The 14,032-nt window shown below is 44.5% G+C and overlaps 1 protein-coding gene across 3 annotated transcripts in view; it reads left to right on the forward strand.

The window, feature by feature from the left end:
• The window catches only part of UVRAG (UV radiation resistance associated), a 125,235-nt gene that overhangs the window by 27,256 nt on the left and 83,947 nt on the right, over window positions 1–14,032 (forward strand). The gene's annotated exons all lie outside the window — the stretch shown is intronic.

Raw genomic sequence — 14,032 nt, forward strand, 5'->3', positions numbered from 1 at the left:
CCTGTTCCTTGTACATTAAACCTTCTAAGGAGTTCTGCTTACTGAAGATGATACTACCTGGCATGTGCTTTCCCCCTCCAATGGAAGGAGATGGTGTCAACTTTGACATGAACAGTCTAATGTGTAAATGGTCTAGTTGCTAATAGCAAAAGACTAATGCTTGTAATTGTTGCCAGATGTGCTAATGGCAGATGTTAGTAGGAGAATGCTCCATTCTTTCTTTCTTTCTTTATTTATTATTTATTTATCATACTTATACCCCGCTCCTCAGCCAAAAAAGGCTCTCGGAGCGGCTTACACTTAGCAAAAAAGACAGTCCCGGCCCTCAGGCTTACAGTCTAACAAAGACATGACACACAAGGAAAAGGAGTCCAGGAGAGAGGGAGGGAGGAGAGAGAAAGAGAGAGAGAGAGAGAGTCCAAGAGGAGCAGGCCCCGATGTTACTTCTGCCTGCTCCTGTCCCCTCGGTCCTTCTTCTTCCCCACAGGGCCAAGATGGCAGTTTGCCCTGTGGGGGGGGGGGGGGGGGAAGAGTCCAGCAGGAGCAGGCCCCGATGTTACTTCTGCCTGCTCCTGTCCCCTCGGTCCTTCTCAAAGTCCATTCTTTGCTTCTGCCTCTTTCTTTTGTGCTACCCTAATATTCATTGATAATAAATTCTAGATGAAACAAATCTTCACAAACTTGAGTATATTGTTGGTAATCACTGCTGCTATGGACCACTTGTTTTCTCTACGGAAAAAAAAATACTGGCTAGAAACCAGAGTGCTACTTAGGTGCACCTAGGCACTTGAGAACACACAGTGGAATTTCACAAAAAGATTAAGGAAGATCCTTGCTGGATCAAATCAGTAGTATATTTAACCAGCTATTGTCTACTCTACACTAACTATTGCAGCAGCTCAGGTCTTCTTCAGACTTGCTTGTTTCATAGGATGGGGGATCCTTTATTTTGGACAAGCAATCATTTGAAATAGGGCAGCGTTGTTTATCTGTGAGACGGTCAAAGTAAAAATCACAGAGGGTGTGTTCAGACGACACACTAAGGCCTTGGCTAGAACTAAGGTTTATCCTGGGATCGTCCCAGGGTCTTCCCTGCCTGCTCCCGGGATCGCGTGTGTGTCATGAACAGGGATGACCCCGGGACGATCCCGGGATAAACCTTAGGTCTAGCTAAGGCCTAAGTTATGGTTAGGCCACTAACCCTTTTGCAGTAAACAGTTAGTGAGCATATTTTGGGCTGCATTAATAGAAGTATAGCTTCCAAATCACGTGAGGTACTGGTTCCTCTCTATTCGGTCCTGGTTAGGCCTCATCTAGAGTATTGCGTCCAGTTCTGGGCTCCACAATTCAAGAAGGACGCAGACAAGCTGGAGCGTGTTCAGAGGAGGGCAACCAGGATGATCAGGGGTCTGGAAACAAAGCCCTATGAAGAGAGACTGAAAGAACTGGGCCTGTTTAGCCTGGAGAAGAGCAGATTGAGGGGAGACATGATAGCACTTTTTAAATACTTAAAAGGTTGTCACACAGAGGAGGGCCAGGATCTCATCTCGATCCTCCCAGAGTACAGGACACGGAATAACGGGCTCAAGTTACAGGAAGCCAGATTCCAGCTGGACATCAGGAAAAACTTCCTGACCGTTAGAGCAGTACGACAATGGAATCAGTTGCCTGGTGAGGTTGTGGGCTCTCCCACACTGGAGGCCTTCAAGAGGCAGCTGAACCACCATCTGTCAGGGATGCTTTAGGGTGGATTCCTGCATTATTTATTTATTTATTTATTTATTTATTTATATAGCACCATCAATGTACATGGTGCTGTACAGAGTAAAACAGTAAATAGCAAGACCCTGCCGCATAGGCTTACATTCTAATAAAGTCATAGTAAAGCAATAAGGAGGGGGAGAGAATGCAAACAGGCACTGGGTAGGGTAAACAGGCACAGGGTAGGGAAAAACTAACAGTATAACTAACAGTCTAAAGTCCGAGTAACATCAAGTTTTAAAAGCTTTAGGGAAAAGAAAAGTTTTTAGCTGAGCTTTAAAAGCTGAGATTGAACTTGTTGATCTCAGATGTTCTGGGAGAGCATTCCAGGCGTAAGGGGCATCAGAAGAGAATGGACGAAGCCGAGCAAGGGAAGTAGAGACCCTTGGGCAGGCGAGAAGCATGGCATCAGAGGAGCGAAGAGCACGAGCGGGGCAATAGTGTGAGATGAGAGAGGAAAGATAGGAAGGAGCTAGACAGTGAAAAGCTTTGTAGGTCAACAGGAGAAGTTTATATTGGACTCTGAGGTGAACTGGAAGCCAATGAAGAGATTTCAGCAGTGGAGTAACATGGTCAGAGCGGCGAGCCAAGAAGATGATCTTAGCAGCAGAGTGGTGAACAGAAACCAACGGACTGATGTGAGAAGAAGGAAGGCCAGAGAGAAGAAGGTTGCAGTAGTCCAACCGAGAAATAACCAGTGCATGAACAAGCGTCTTGGCAGAAGAGACAGAAATGGTCGAATCCTGGCAATATTATACAGGAAAAAGCGACAGGATTTAGTTACTATCTCAACATGAGGACTAAAGGAGAGCGAGGAATCAAATATCAAGCCAAGACTACGAGCTTCATTGACCGGAGTAAGCGTAACATCATTGACAGTAAGAGAGAATGAGAGGTGAGGAGAAGGTTTAGGAGGAAAAACAAGCAATTCAGTCTTAGCCATATTAAGTTTCAAACGACGATGAAGCAGCCAAGCTGAGATATCTGAAAGACATGATGAGATACGATCATGAACATCAGGAGAAAGTTCCGGAGATGAGAGATATAGTTGTGTATCATCGGCATACAGATGATATTGGAGGCCATGAGATTGAATAAGCTTACTCAAGGGCAACATGTATAAAGAAAACAACAACGGGCCAAGCACCGAGCCTTGCGAAAAGTGGAAAAGAGCTGGCTGGGGCATTCTGGGAGTTGTAGTCCAACACATCTGGAGCGCCCCAGGTTGAGGAAGGCTGCTCTAGTCCTACATTGTATCTGGAGGACATTTGGGTTTTGAACTAGAAGAAGAATTTTAAGCTGGGGGCCACTTGCCAAAGTTACCCATGTGCTTTTGTAGCTGGAGCAGGTAAGGCATAAGGATGAGAGGATTTAATGCAAAACCAACTATAGCTGTTGTGACTGACTCAAAAACGTGTCTTTTTCAAGGGGATGTTTATGCCTAAGAAGCCAGTGTTTTGACGAAATAATCAAACATATGCTCTGTTGGATTGAATAGTCTTCAATCTGGTTCTGTCAGCTGTAGTATGAGGGTTCTTTTCAGCAGTCACCTGTAAGGAGCATAAACACTCCATTCATAAAGTTATATTTATGAATGTAACTTTATGAATTACATAAAGTATCTAGTATGTAATTTATGAATTACATACTAGAAACAAAGCCCTATGAAGAGAGACTGAAAGAACTGGGCATGTTTAGCCTGGAGAAGAGAAGATTGAGGGGAGACATGAGAGCACTCTTCAAATCCTTAAAAGGTTGTCACTCAGAGGAGGGCCAGGATCTCTTCTCGATCCTCCCAGAGTGTAGGACACGGAATAACGGGCTCAAGTTAAAGGAAGCCAGATTCCGGCTGGACATCAGGAAAAACTTCCTGACTGTTAGAGCAGTACGACAATGGAATCAGTTGCCTGGTGAGGTTGTGGGCTCTCCCACACTAGAGGCCTTCAAGAGGCAGCTGGACAACCATCTGTCAGGGATGCTTTAGGGTGGATTCCTGCATTGAGCAGGGGGTTGGACTCGATGGCCTTGTAGGCCCCTTCCAACTCTGCTATTCTATGATTCTAAGATTTTCAAAACATGTTTGGAACAGCTGTTTGCTTTGTTTGTTACCTTTACAGCTGTAATTCACCTCCTGTTTGGTTCCATTCTGTTACTTTCTTGTGAATTCTACTTTGCTTTCCTTCCAGTTTAAGTCAGAGAAATGTATGATTAATTTTGCAATTAGCACATGAGTAGTGTGCTACCTAAGGATTCCTTTTTGCACTGTGAGTTAGTTAATCCATGCACATATGCACGGGTGAATATCAGTAACTTGTGAGGAGAAAACCTGTGTCTGAACAGTGCTACAAACTGTGCACACTTGGAGGTTTGACTGAAGTCAGGAAATAAAAATGGAAGAAAGGCAGATTGCTGCTCCAGAAACAAGATCAGGTAATTTTGGAATTCATATGGAGACAATTTCATAAGCATTGCTAGTTAGACACTCCAGAGGAAGTTATTGACTGACAAGGCGCATGAGGCAGTGGAAGGGAGAAGGCATATACTCATTCATGCAGATTTGAAGTTGAATGTCATCAACCTGTTTATTAAGTTATTTGAAGCATGTTTACTTTGCCCGTCAGCTGAAAATGTGTTTATTAAAAACTAGACAGTCTCTTCCTGCAGTCTTGCCATCTAAAATACACAGCACGAAAGAAAAATGGGGTGGGGAGGGAAGCGGGGTGGGGGGGAACTACCTCTAGCACTAATTCTTAAATTTATTCCATTTCTATACTGCTCATTATCTGAAGGTCTCTTAGTTAAAGGGTAGTTCTTAAAGCGGCCTGCTGGAAACAGTTCCAGGAGAGGCAGCGCTCAAAGGGAGCTGGTCTCTCCACAGAGCTGATGGAACGGCCCTGCTTCCCGGCTCCTAGGGCTGCCGCTGGATGGAGGGACTGTTGCCTGGTGACAGTTGAGGGAGCTAAACTTTGAGCAGGGCTGACTGTAAGGCTCTTGTCGCCTGGGAATACCCACTGACTCTTCTGAAGAGACACAGGAATTTCGGCTACTGTAGGTACCAAGCTCAGCACTGTGATCCTTGAATGTGTGAATGGATTGCTTTCACTGAAGCTCACTGTTGAGTGGACTGTGAGGGCTCATAGCGTGAGTTCAAGACACCCAGCTGTAGGAAATGATTTGGACTTGCTGAGCTTCCTAAGGGTTCCCGCCTTCTAACACTGCTTAAATTTTCTTGGAAGTATTGCTTGGAATTAGAAAATGTCTTATGTAGCAGCCCTACCAGAAGGTGTCGCTGCTGCCATGCAAGAAGAAAAAGTACTGTCAGTGAAAAGACGGTAGGGCAGAGCTGAACGGATTTAAACTGTCTTATTCATACATTTGTGTTCTGCAAGTGCTAATATTTGTTCCTGGTTCTGTAAAAATGTTAGTTGTATTCTCAAATGTATAATCTTACGCCATTTGCTTAAAATTTATTGTACAATTCTAATTATACTTAAAAGTAGACAAAATACTCTTTCGTAGGCATTAAAGCTGGTGATAATCTCCACAGTTGTGGCAATGACTTCATCAGTCATTTGGGCATCGCTTAAACAAGTTGTTTCGTTTTGTCTTGATCTTTCCATTGTTAAAAGAAACTCAGAATTTGGGGGCAGGAAAAGCTTAATTCTATGACTGTAAAACTCTGCTAGTTAAGCTTTGGGCCTGTTCAGAAGACATCTTGAACCCTGCTGGTTAAGGCTTTTGGTTAAGCAGCAGGGTTTAAGGTGTCTTACGTGATGCGTTTTGCTTAAACCCGGCTCACTTTCTAACCCCAGTCTTGCACTGTCTGCAGCACGGCTTACGCCTGGAACGCTCTTCCAGAACATTTGAGAACTACAAGTTCAACCGCAGCTTTTAAAGCTCAACTAAAAACTTTTCTTTTTCCTAAAGCTTTTAACACTTGATGTTGTGCAGACTTCTACTGTTACTTTCTACTGTTAGTTTTACCCTACCCTGTGCCTGCTTACCCTACCCTGTGCCTGTTTGCATTCTCTTCCCCTCCTTATTGTTTTACTATGATTTTATTAGATTGTAAGCCTATGCGGCAGGGCCTTGCTATTTACTGTTTTACTCTGTACAGCACCATGTACATTGATGGTGCTATATAAATAAATAATAATAATAATAATGGTTAGTGCTAACCCCAGAGAACCACAGTTTTGCTATGAAGTGTTGTCTGAACAGGGCCAGTGTTACACATATTTGTTTAACTCTGCATGATGTATTCTACTTTTGTATTGCACAAGGCTCACCTTTTCAGCCATAGGCGCTAGAAATGTTTTTAATGAAAGCTGAGATCGCTGGACCCTGAAGACTGTCGGCCCTGGATGCACCGTCTTTTCCCTTAGCCTTCCTTCCTCATTAAATGAACAGCAGCGTGCTCTAGTAGCCATCGCTTATGCTATTTATTTATTTATTTATTACATTTCTATACCGCCCAATAGCCGGAGCTCTCTGGGCGGTTCGCAAAAATTAAAAACATTCAAAGTATAAAACAACAGTATAAAACCATACTATAAAATACCATATAAAAGCTCAGCCAGATAAAAACAGCAGCAATGCAAAATTACAAATTTAAAACACCACGTTAAAATTTATTTATAGACTGTTAAAATGCTGGGAGGATAAAAAGGTCTTCACCTGGCATCTAAAAGCATATAATGTAGGTGCCAAGCGAACCTCCTTAGGGAGCTCATTCCACAGCCGGGGTGCCACAGCAGAGAAGGCCCTCCTCCTGGTAGCCACCTGCCTTACTTCCTTTGGCAGGGGCTCACGGAGAAGGACCCCTGAGGATGACCTTCGGGTCCAGGCAGGTACATACGGAAGGAGGCGTTCCTTCAGATAGCCTGGCCCCAAGCCGTTTAGGACTTTAAATATTAATACCAGCACTTTGAATCGGGCCCGGACCTGGACTGGCAGCCAATGAAGCTGGAAAAGGACTGGCGTGATGTGGTCTCGTCAGCCAGTCCCTGTTAGTAACCGTGTTGCCCTGTTTTGTACCAGTTGGAGTTTCCGGACAGTTTTGAAAGGCAGACCCACGTATAATGCATTGCAGTAATCCAAACGAGAGGTAATTTTACGCTAGTAAAATTGCTGTTCTATGTATGGATGTGCTGGGAGCTCCGGTAGGATGAGAGCAGGCTAACAGCAGTTCGCCATTCATGGCTTGGTAGGTGAATGCCAGGATGGACAAACGACCCCTCCCAGTACCCACCCACCCCCAGATGAGTGCAGGCTCAGGGATGCCCCCCTTGCATCTTCAAAAAGTTAACAGCTGACTGTGCTAGCTGGCCAGTGCTGGAAGCTGGGCTGAAGGCAAGCAAGGACTTAATGGGGAGTGGGGGGGGGGGGTAAATTGAGTTCCGACAATGGGCCTGAGAGCGTGCATTCCCTGGGATCGGTGTGTGTGTCTCTTCTCCCCCTGCCCCCTAAGGACCCTATAAGCTGTGAGTTGGAATGCTTCTATACAACTCAGGGCACCTCCTCAAGGAAAGGCTCAAATAAATTCAAACATTTTTCAAAAACCTCAAGAGTTTAGCCATTTTTTAAAATTATTATTATTATTATTATTATTATTATTATTATTATTATTATTATTATTATTATTTATATAGCACCATCAATGTACATGGTGCTGTACAGAGTAAAACAGTAAATAGCAAGACCCTGCCGCATAGGCTTACATTCTAATAAAATCATAATAAAACAATAAGGAGGGGAAGAGAAAGCAAACAGGCACTGGGTAGGGTAAAACTAACAGTATAAAGTCAGAACGAAATCAAGTTTTAAAAGCTTTAGGAAAAAGAAAAGTTTTTAGCTGAGCTTTAAAAGCTGTGGTTGAACTTGTAGTTCTCAAATGTTCTGGAAGAGCGTTCCAGGCGTAAGGGGCAGCCGAAGAAAATGGACGAAGCCGAGCAAGGGAAGTAGAGACAATTGGGCAGGCAAGAAACATGGCATCAGAGGAGTGAAGAGCACGAGCGGGGCAATAGTGTGAGATGAGAGAGGAGAGATAGGAAGGAGCTAGACAGTGAAAAGCTTTGTAGGTCAACAGGAGAAGTTTATATTGGATTCTGGAGTGAATTGGAAGCCAATGAAGAGATTTCAGACGTGGAGTAACATGGTCAGAGCGGCGAGCCAAGAAGATGATCTTAGCAGCAGAATGGTGAACAGAAACCAATGGACTGATGTGAGAAGAAGGAAGGCCAGTGAGAAGAAGGTTGCAGTCGCCAGCTCCTTCCTATCTCTCCTCTCTCATCTCACACTATTGCCCCGCTCGTGCTCTTCGCTCCTCTGATGCCATGTTTCTCGCCTGCCCAAGGGCCTCTACTTCCCTTGCTCGGCTTCGTCCATTTTCGTCTGCTGCCCCTTACGCCTGGAACGCTCTTCCAGAACATTTGAGAACTACAAGTTCAACCACAGCTTTTAAAGCACAACTAAAAACTTTTCTTTTTCCTAAAGCTTTTAAAACTTGATGTTGTGCAGACTTCTACTGTTACTTTCTACTGTTAGTTTTTCCCTACCCAGTGCCTGCTTACCCTACCCTGTACCTGTTTGCATTCTCTTCCCCTCCTTATTGTTTTACTATGATTTTATTAGATTGTAAGCCTATGCGGCAGGGTCTTGCTATTTACTGTTTTACTCTGTACAGCACCATGTACATTGATGGTGCTATATAAATAAATAATAATAATAATAATAATAATAAATAACCAATGCATGAACAAGAGTCTTGGCAGAAGAGACAGACAAAAATGATCGAATCCTGGCAATATTATACAGGAAAAAATGACAGGATTTAGCTACTGCCTCGATATGAGGAATAAAGGAGAGCGAGGAATCAAATATAAAGCCAAGACTACGAGCTTCCTTGACTGGAGTAAGCGTAACATCATTGACAGTAAGAGAGAATGAGAGATGAGGAGAAGGTTTAGGGGGAAAAACAAGCAATTCAGTCTTTGCCATATTAAGTTTCAAACGACGATGAAGCAGCCAAGCTGAGATATCTGAAAGACATGCCGAGATACGATCATGAACATCAGGAGAAAATGACCTCTGAACCTGTTTGCAGTCCTAGATTCTGCATCCTCAACCTCAGGAGGAATAGATTGGCCTATATTGTAGTGTCCAGCTTTGTACGTGCCCACGGAGAGCAGACTCCAAGCTGTTTCCTTCGTTTCTTTCCTTTAACACTAATAATTCCTGACAGTGCAGCTTTTTACTGAGTTTTTTGAAGGGTGACCAGAGCCTGGACATTTTGCATGGGATTAGATCAGGAATTTTAACAGCTGGCAAGTGAGTGTTGAATTCTAGCCTGGGGCCATAGACAAACCTATATGAACTGTGTGCTTATCTGGGGAGGATTGAAAGCTGTAGGAAGATGGCTTAGTTTTCCATGGAGCCTTAATAAGAACAATGTTTTTAGGTAATACCTGAACTACTGACTTATGACATTTAAAAATAAGGCCTTTTTTAAAAAACTTGATCAATTTTGGACCATGCCTTTTAATTATTTTTACATACCACCTTGAATGCTTTGGAAATTGTTATTTTCTGTTGCATAATTGAACCTTTTATCTAGCTGAGAAGTATTCTACATTGCATCTGGAATAGTCACGCTTTTGTTGTTGTAGACCAGTGTGGGGAATAATTAGATTCTTGAGATCTGCCTACATTACCTTTTTTATGAGTGGAACTCCACATGATAAAACATGGGTTGCTACCAAAAATGGCTGCCCCACGTTGAGCTTCTGTCCGTCCCCCCTTCCGATGACAGTATGCAGTACGACTTATTCCAACTCCTGATGCCATTATGCGGAATGTTTTCCCTGCCTCCACCTTTTGCTTCGGCATTCTGACTTGGATACCATATTTCTAGTAGAGTCAGAGATGGAGGTGGCGATGGTACTATTTGGTCATGTTGTGAAGAATGCCTTTCATCTTGTTTACCCTGAGGTCATGGACAGGTTTCTTAAAGAGGTGTGAACAATTACTTACATGATTGACCCAATTTGCCCTTCTTAGTGGATTGGGGCTTTCTGTTGGGTCTTGGAGGTGGAGAGCTCTAAACTGAAAGTTAACCCAGATGCAATGGAGGTACTGTTGGTCAGGGGCTTTGCACTCTCTCCGAAGGAGCAGGTACTCTTTCTGGGGGTGCTCCTGGCCCTCACGTTCTCCTTAGATGTTCAAGTGTTAATGGTGGACAGAAGTGTTTTTTACCAGCTTCGGCTAGTTCAACAGCTGCAGCCTCACCTAGACAAGATGGACCTGCTATTGGTTGTTCATGTCTTAGTCATTCCCAGGCTGAACTACTGCAATGCTCTCCACATGAGGCTGCCATTTAGAAATGACTGAAATTCATCCAAAGTTCATAATAAGAGAAGGTCAGGGTACAGTAATACCCTTTCAAGGACTTCTTAAAAGACTGTGATGTGGGAGCATGGCAGATCCCTGATGGCTACTTATTCCAGAGGTATGGAGCCATTGCAGAGAAGGCCCGCCGTCATCACCAACATAACTGCTCTCACAAGTGGGCAAATAAGAAAGGCCTCTCTTGCTGATCTTAAAGCCTGGACAGGCTGATATTGATGAAGGTGGTCCTTTAAGTAATTTGGTCCCAAACATTTAAGGCTTTAAAGGCCAAAAGCTGTACTTTAAATTGGGCTCAGAAACAGACCGGTAACCAGGGCCAGATCTACACCAAGCAGGATATGACACTTTGAAAACGTTTTGAAAACTGGGTATGGAGTGTGTCCTGGGCCCCAACAGTTGTCACTACTGTTATAAACAAAGGCTGTGCTCTGCTTCACTTCAGTTCTTAGAACCGATAGCGGAGCAGCCTGATTCGCCTCCGACACAGGCGGAGACTGATTGGGTCAGGGGACCTGCGGATTTGAGGCGAAGCGGATCGAGACCATGCGGATCCTTCGCCTCGATCCGGAGCTCCGAAAAAAAAAAAGTGTGGCGGGAGGGGGGCTTACCTGGCGCCACCACTGTCCATGCAGTGATGGCGCCAGAGCCAGGTAAGGGGGCAGGAGGGGAGGGCGGCTTACTTGCCTCTGTCGCGGTCCAGCGGCAGCTTCAACTGAGGCCCAGGCCTCAAACCAGAAGACCAGGCCGCAGTCGCGGCCTGGTCTTCCTGTTTGAGGCCTGGGCCGTAGTTGAAGTCGTCGCTGGACTGTGACGGAGGCAGGTAAGTGATGAGGGGGGCCTTACCTGGCAGCAGCTGCACAGTCTGTGCGGCGACGGTGGCGGAACCAGGTAAGGGGGCAGGGGGGAGCCAGGTAAGTGGTGGTGGGGGGAGGGAGGCCTTACCTTGTTCCGGATGCTCGGATTTGCTTCAATCTGGGCATGAAAGTGATACATGTATAAGCTCTCATGGTGCCGATTTTGAGGTTTCGAAAGTTAAAAGTAAAAAGGTTATAGGCATTTGATTTTCAATGCAAGTCTATGGGGGGGGGGGAACACGGAGCTCGGATCCGGATCTGGAGCCCTGCAGCGGAGCGGAGCATAGGCGGATCAACGCGGGGCAGAGCGGACCCTATCCGGAAGTTACGGATCGGGATCCAGAGAGGATCCGTGTGTGTGCGTGCGTGTCCGTGCACAGCCCTAATATAAACTGTTTTAAAGCAGTAGTGTTGATCCTGTCTGGCCCAGTATAGCTGTTATATGATCAAATCACCTCATGAGTTCTAAATGCCAGTTCTGCTCTTACATTTCAATTCACAGAGAAGCTTTTATTTCGTAATGCCAATGTGGCTACTCAAGTCTAAAAATGAGAGTGTATTTTGGGGGAGAGTCTGGACTCTTGCCAGTGGGCCGTGTTTCGCCTGGCTATAAAAGCATTGTTTCTGAGGGCATCTTGAGGCTATCTTAGCGAAGAGTTAAACAGTGATGAATTGGAGGTCAGGGGCATCATCAGCACTCTTAAGACTCCATTTTGCATGATTGGAGACGTCAAAATGTATTTATTTATTTATTTATTTATTTATTACATTTTTATACCGCCCAATAGCCGAAGCTCTCTGGGCGGTTCACAAAAATTAAAACCACAATAAAACACCCAACAGGTTAAAACACAATTACGAAATACAGTATAAAAAGCGCAACCAGGATAAAACCACACAGCAAAGTTGATATAAGATTAAGATACAGAGTTAAAACAGTAAAATTTAAATTTAAGTCAAAATTAAGTGTTAAAATACTGAGTGAATAAAAAGGTCTTCAGCTGGCGACGAAAGGAGTACAGTGTAGGCGCCAAGCGGACCTCTCTGGGGAGCTCGTTCCACAGCCGGGGTGCCACAATGGAGAAGGCCTTCCTCCTAGCAGCCACCTGCCTCACTTCCTTTGGCAGGGGCTCACGGAGAAGGGCCCCTGTAGATGATCTTAAGGTCCGGGCAGGTACATATGGGAGGAGGCGTTCCTTCAGATAGCCTGGCCCCAAACCATTTAGGGCTTTAAATGTCAATACCAGCACTTTGAATCTGGCCCGGACCTGGACTGGCAGCCAATGAAGCTGGAAAAGGACTGGCGTAATGTGGTCTCGCCGGCCAGTCCCTGTTAGTAAATGGGCTGCCCTGTTTTGTACCAGCTGAAGCTTCCGGACCGTTTTCAAAGGCAGCCCCACGTATTGCAGTAATCCAAGCGAGAGGTTATCAGAGCATGGATCACTGTCGCTAGGCTATCTCTGTCCAGATAAGGGCGTAGTTGGTATATCAACCTAAGCTGATAAAAGGTGCTTGATAAAATGTAGCTGTTCTTGAGTAGCATTTCCAGTAAAACTGGAGATGGTTTTCCATAGATCCCCAAAGAAAAAGAGGTTGTGACGGAGCAAAGTATCCTCCTCTTCATTGGGGTTAAGCCATGCTGCTGCTGTTTGGTTTCTAGGAATGGGTATTGGCCAGCTCTGGGTTGGATCTTTCCGCATACAAACTAAAATAGTTGGCTTGACGTTTCATCCGTAACGTTTTTCTACTCCGGGAGCAGAGTTCATCCAAACGTCTCCAAGTGCTTGTGCCATTTCGTGTTTGTCCTCTTCCTTTCCCACATCCTCTGCTGTAAAGGCACTTGCCTCATGTCACACAGGCAGCTGGTGGCGTGTTGGGAAAACTTCACTGGGAGCCTCCACTTCTCTCCTCGTTCTTTTTGGCTCATGTCTGAGCATGGTATTAGCAATGTGTCACATTGTTTAAGGCATTGGGTGAGGATGCTGTTGCATGTAAAACAAAATAGTCAATTGAATGTGCTGGTGGGGAAGGAAATTCCAAAAACAAAATGTCAAATTAATTGTAAATGGGGTGGGGTGACTTTTTTTTCCCCCCATGGCTTATGTAGCGGGACCTCTTTAGAATCCAGTCTCTAGGCAAGCATAAAGACTTGTTTGTTCAGGTTTCATATTTTTATTTTAAAATCTGTTTAATAGAAGCTCTTTTAATAATGGTACTGGGTGTTTGCAATTGGGGTATCCCATGTCTCTCGCTTTGCCAAAAAGTTCTTGTTCTGTTTTCTAAATCCCCAGCGGTCATTACTTTGTTTAAATAAACCCAGTGTAAACTAAGGTTGTTTTGGCAAATCTGACCTTCCCTGTATTTATTTCTCTTGTGAGAAATAGCTATAGGATGTGTGACTGTTATATTTAGTCTGTACATTCATGGCTTGTGACCAAGAATGAAACAAATGCCGTACATGGGGGGGGGGGGGGAAAACTAGAGAGAACGAAAGAGGAAGAGGGTGAGCAGCATCCAGCCGTTCACGAAGATGGATGATAAATGCTTCAGACAATTGACCCCAGTACCTGTCAAAAAAATATGGATTGGGTTATTATTATTTTTTTAAAAAGTACTGCCTAAGTACTACATGGTTTCCTGACTGACCAGTGCTTACTTTGTTGAGTCCCAAGGATTGTGACTAAGTACCTAAATAGCTCACGGATATCAAAAAAGACGGTGGGATGGATCATACGTTGCCACATTTCTGCTTTAGGTCACTACACCTAAAATAAGATATCGTAGAGCTGGAAAAATGGCAGAAAAGGGCAACTGAAATGATTAAGGGGCTGGAGCAATTCCCCTATGAGGGAAGGTTATAACAGCTGGGATTGTTTAGCTTGGGAAAAAGGAAAGTAAGGGGAGACCTGGTAGAGGTGTACAAAATTATGCATGGTGTGGAGAAGGTAGATAGGGAGACATTTTTCTCTCTCTCAAAATACTAGAACCCAGGGGGGTCATCCCATGAAGCT

Source organism: Elgaria multicarinata, chromosome 5 (genome assembly GCF_023053635.1).
Source record: "Elgaria multicarinata webbii isolate HBS135686 ecotype San Diego chromosome 5, rElgMul1.1.pri, whole genome shotgun sequence".
Lineage (NCBI taxonomy): Eukaryota > Metazoa > Chordata > Lepidosauria > Squamata > Anguidae > Elgaria > Elgaria multicarinata.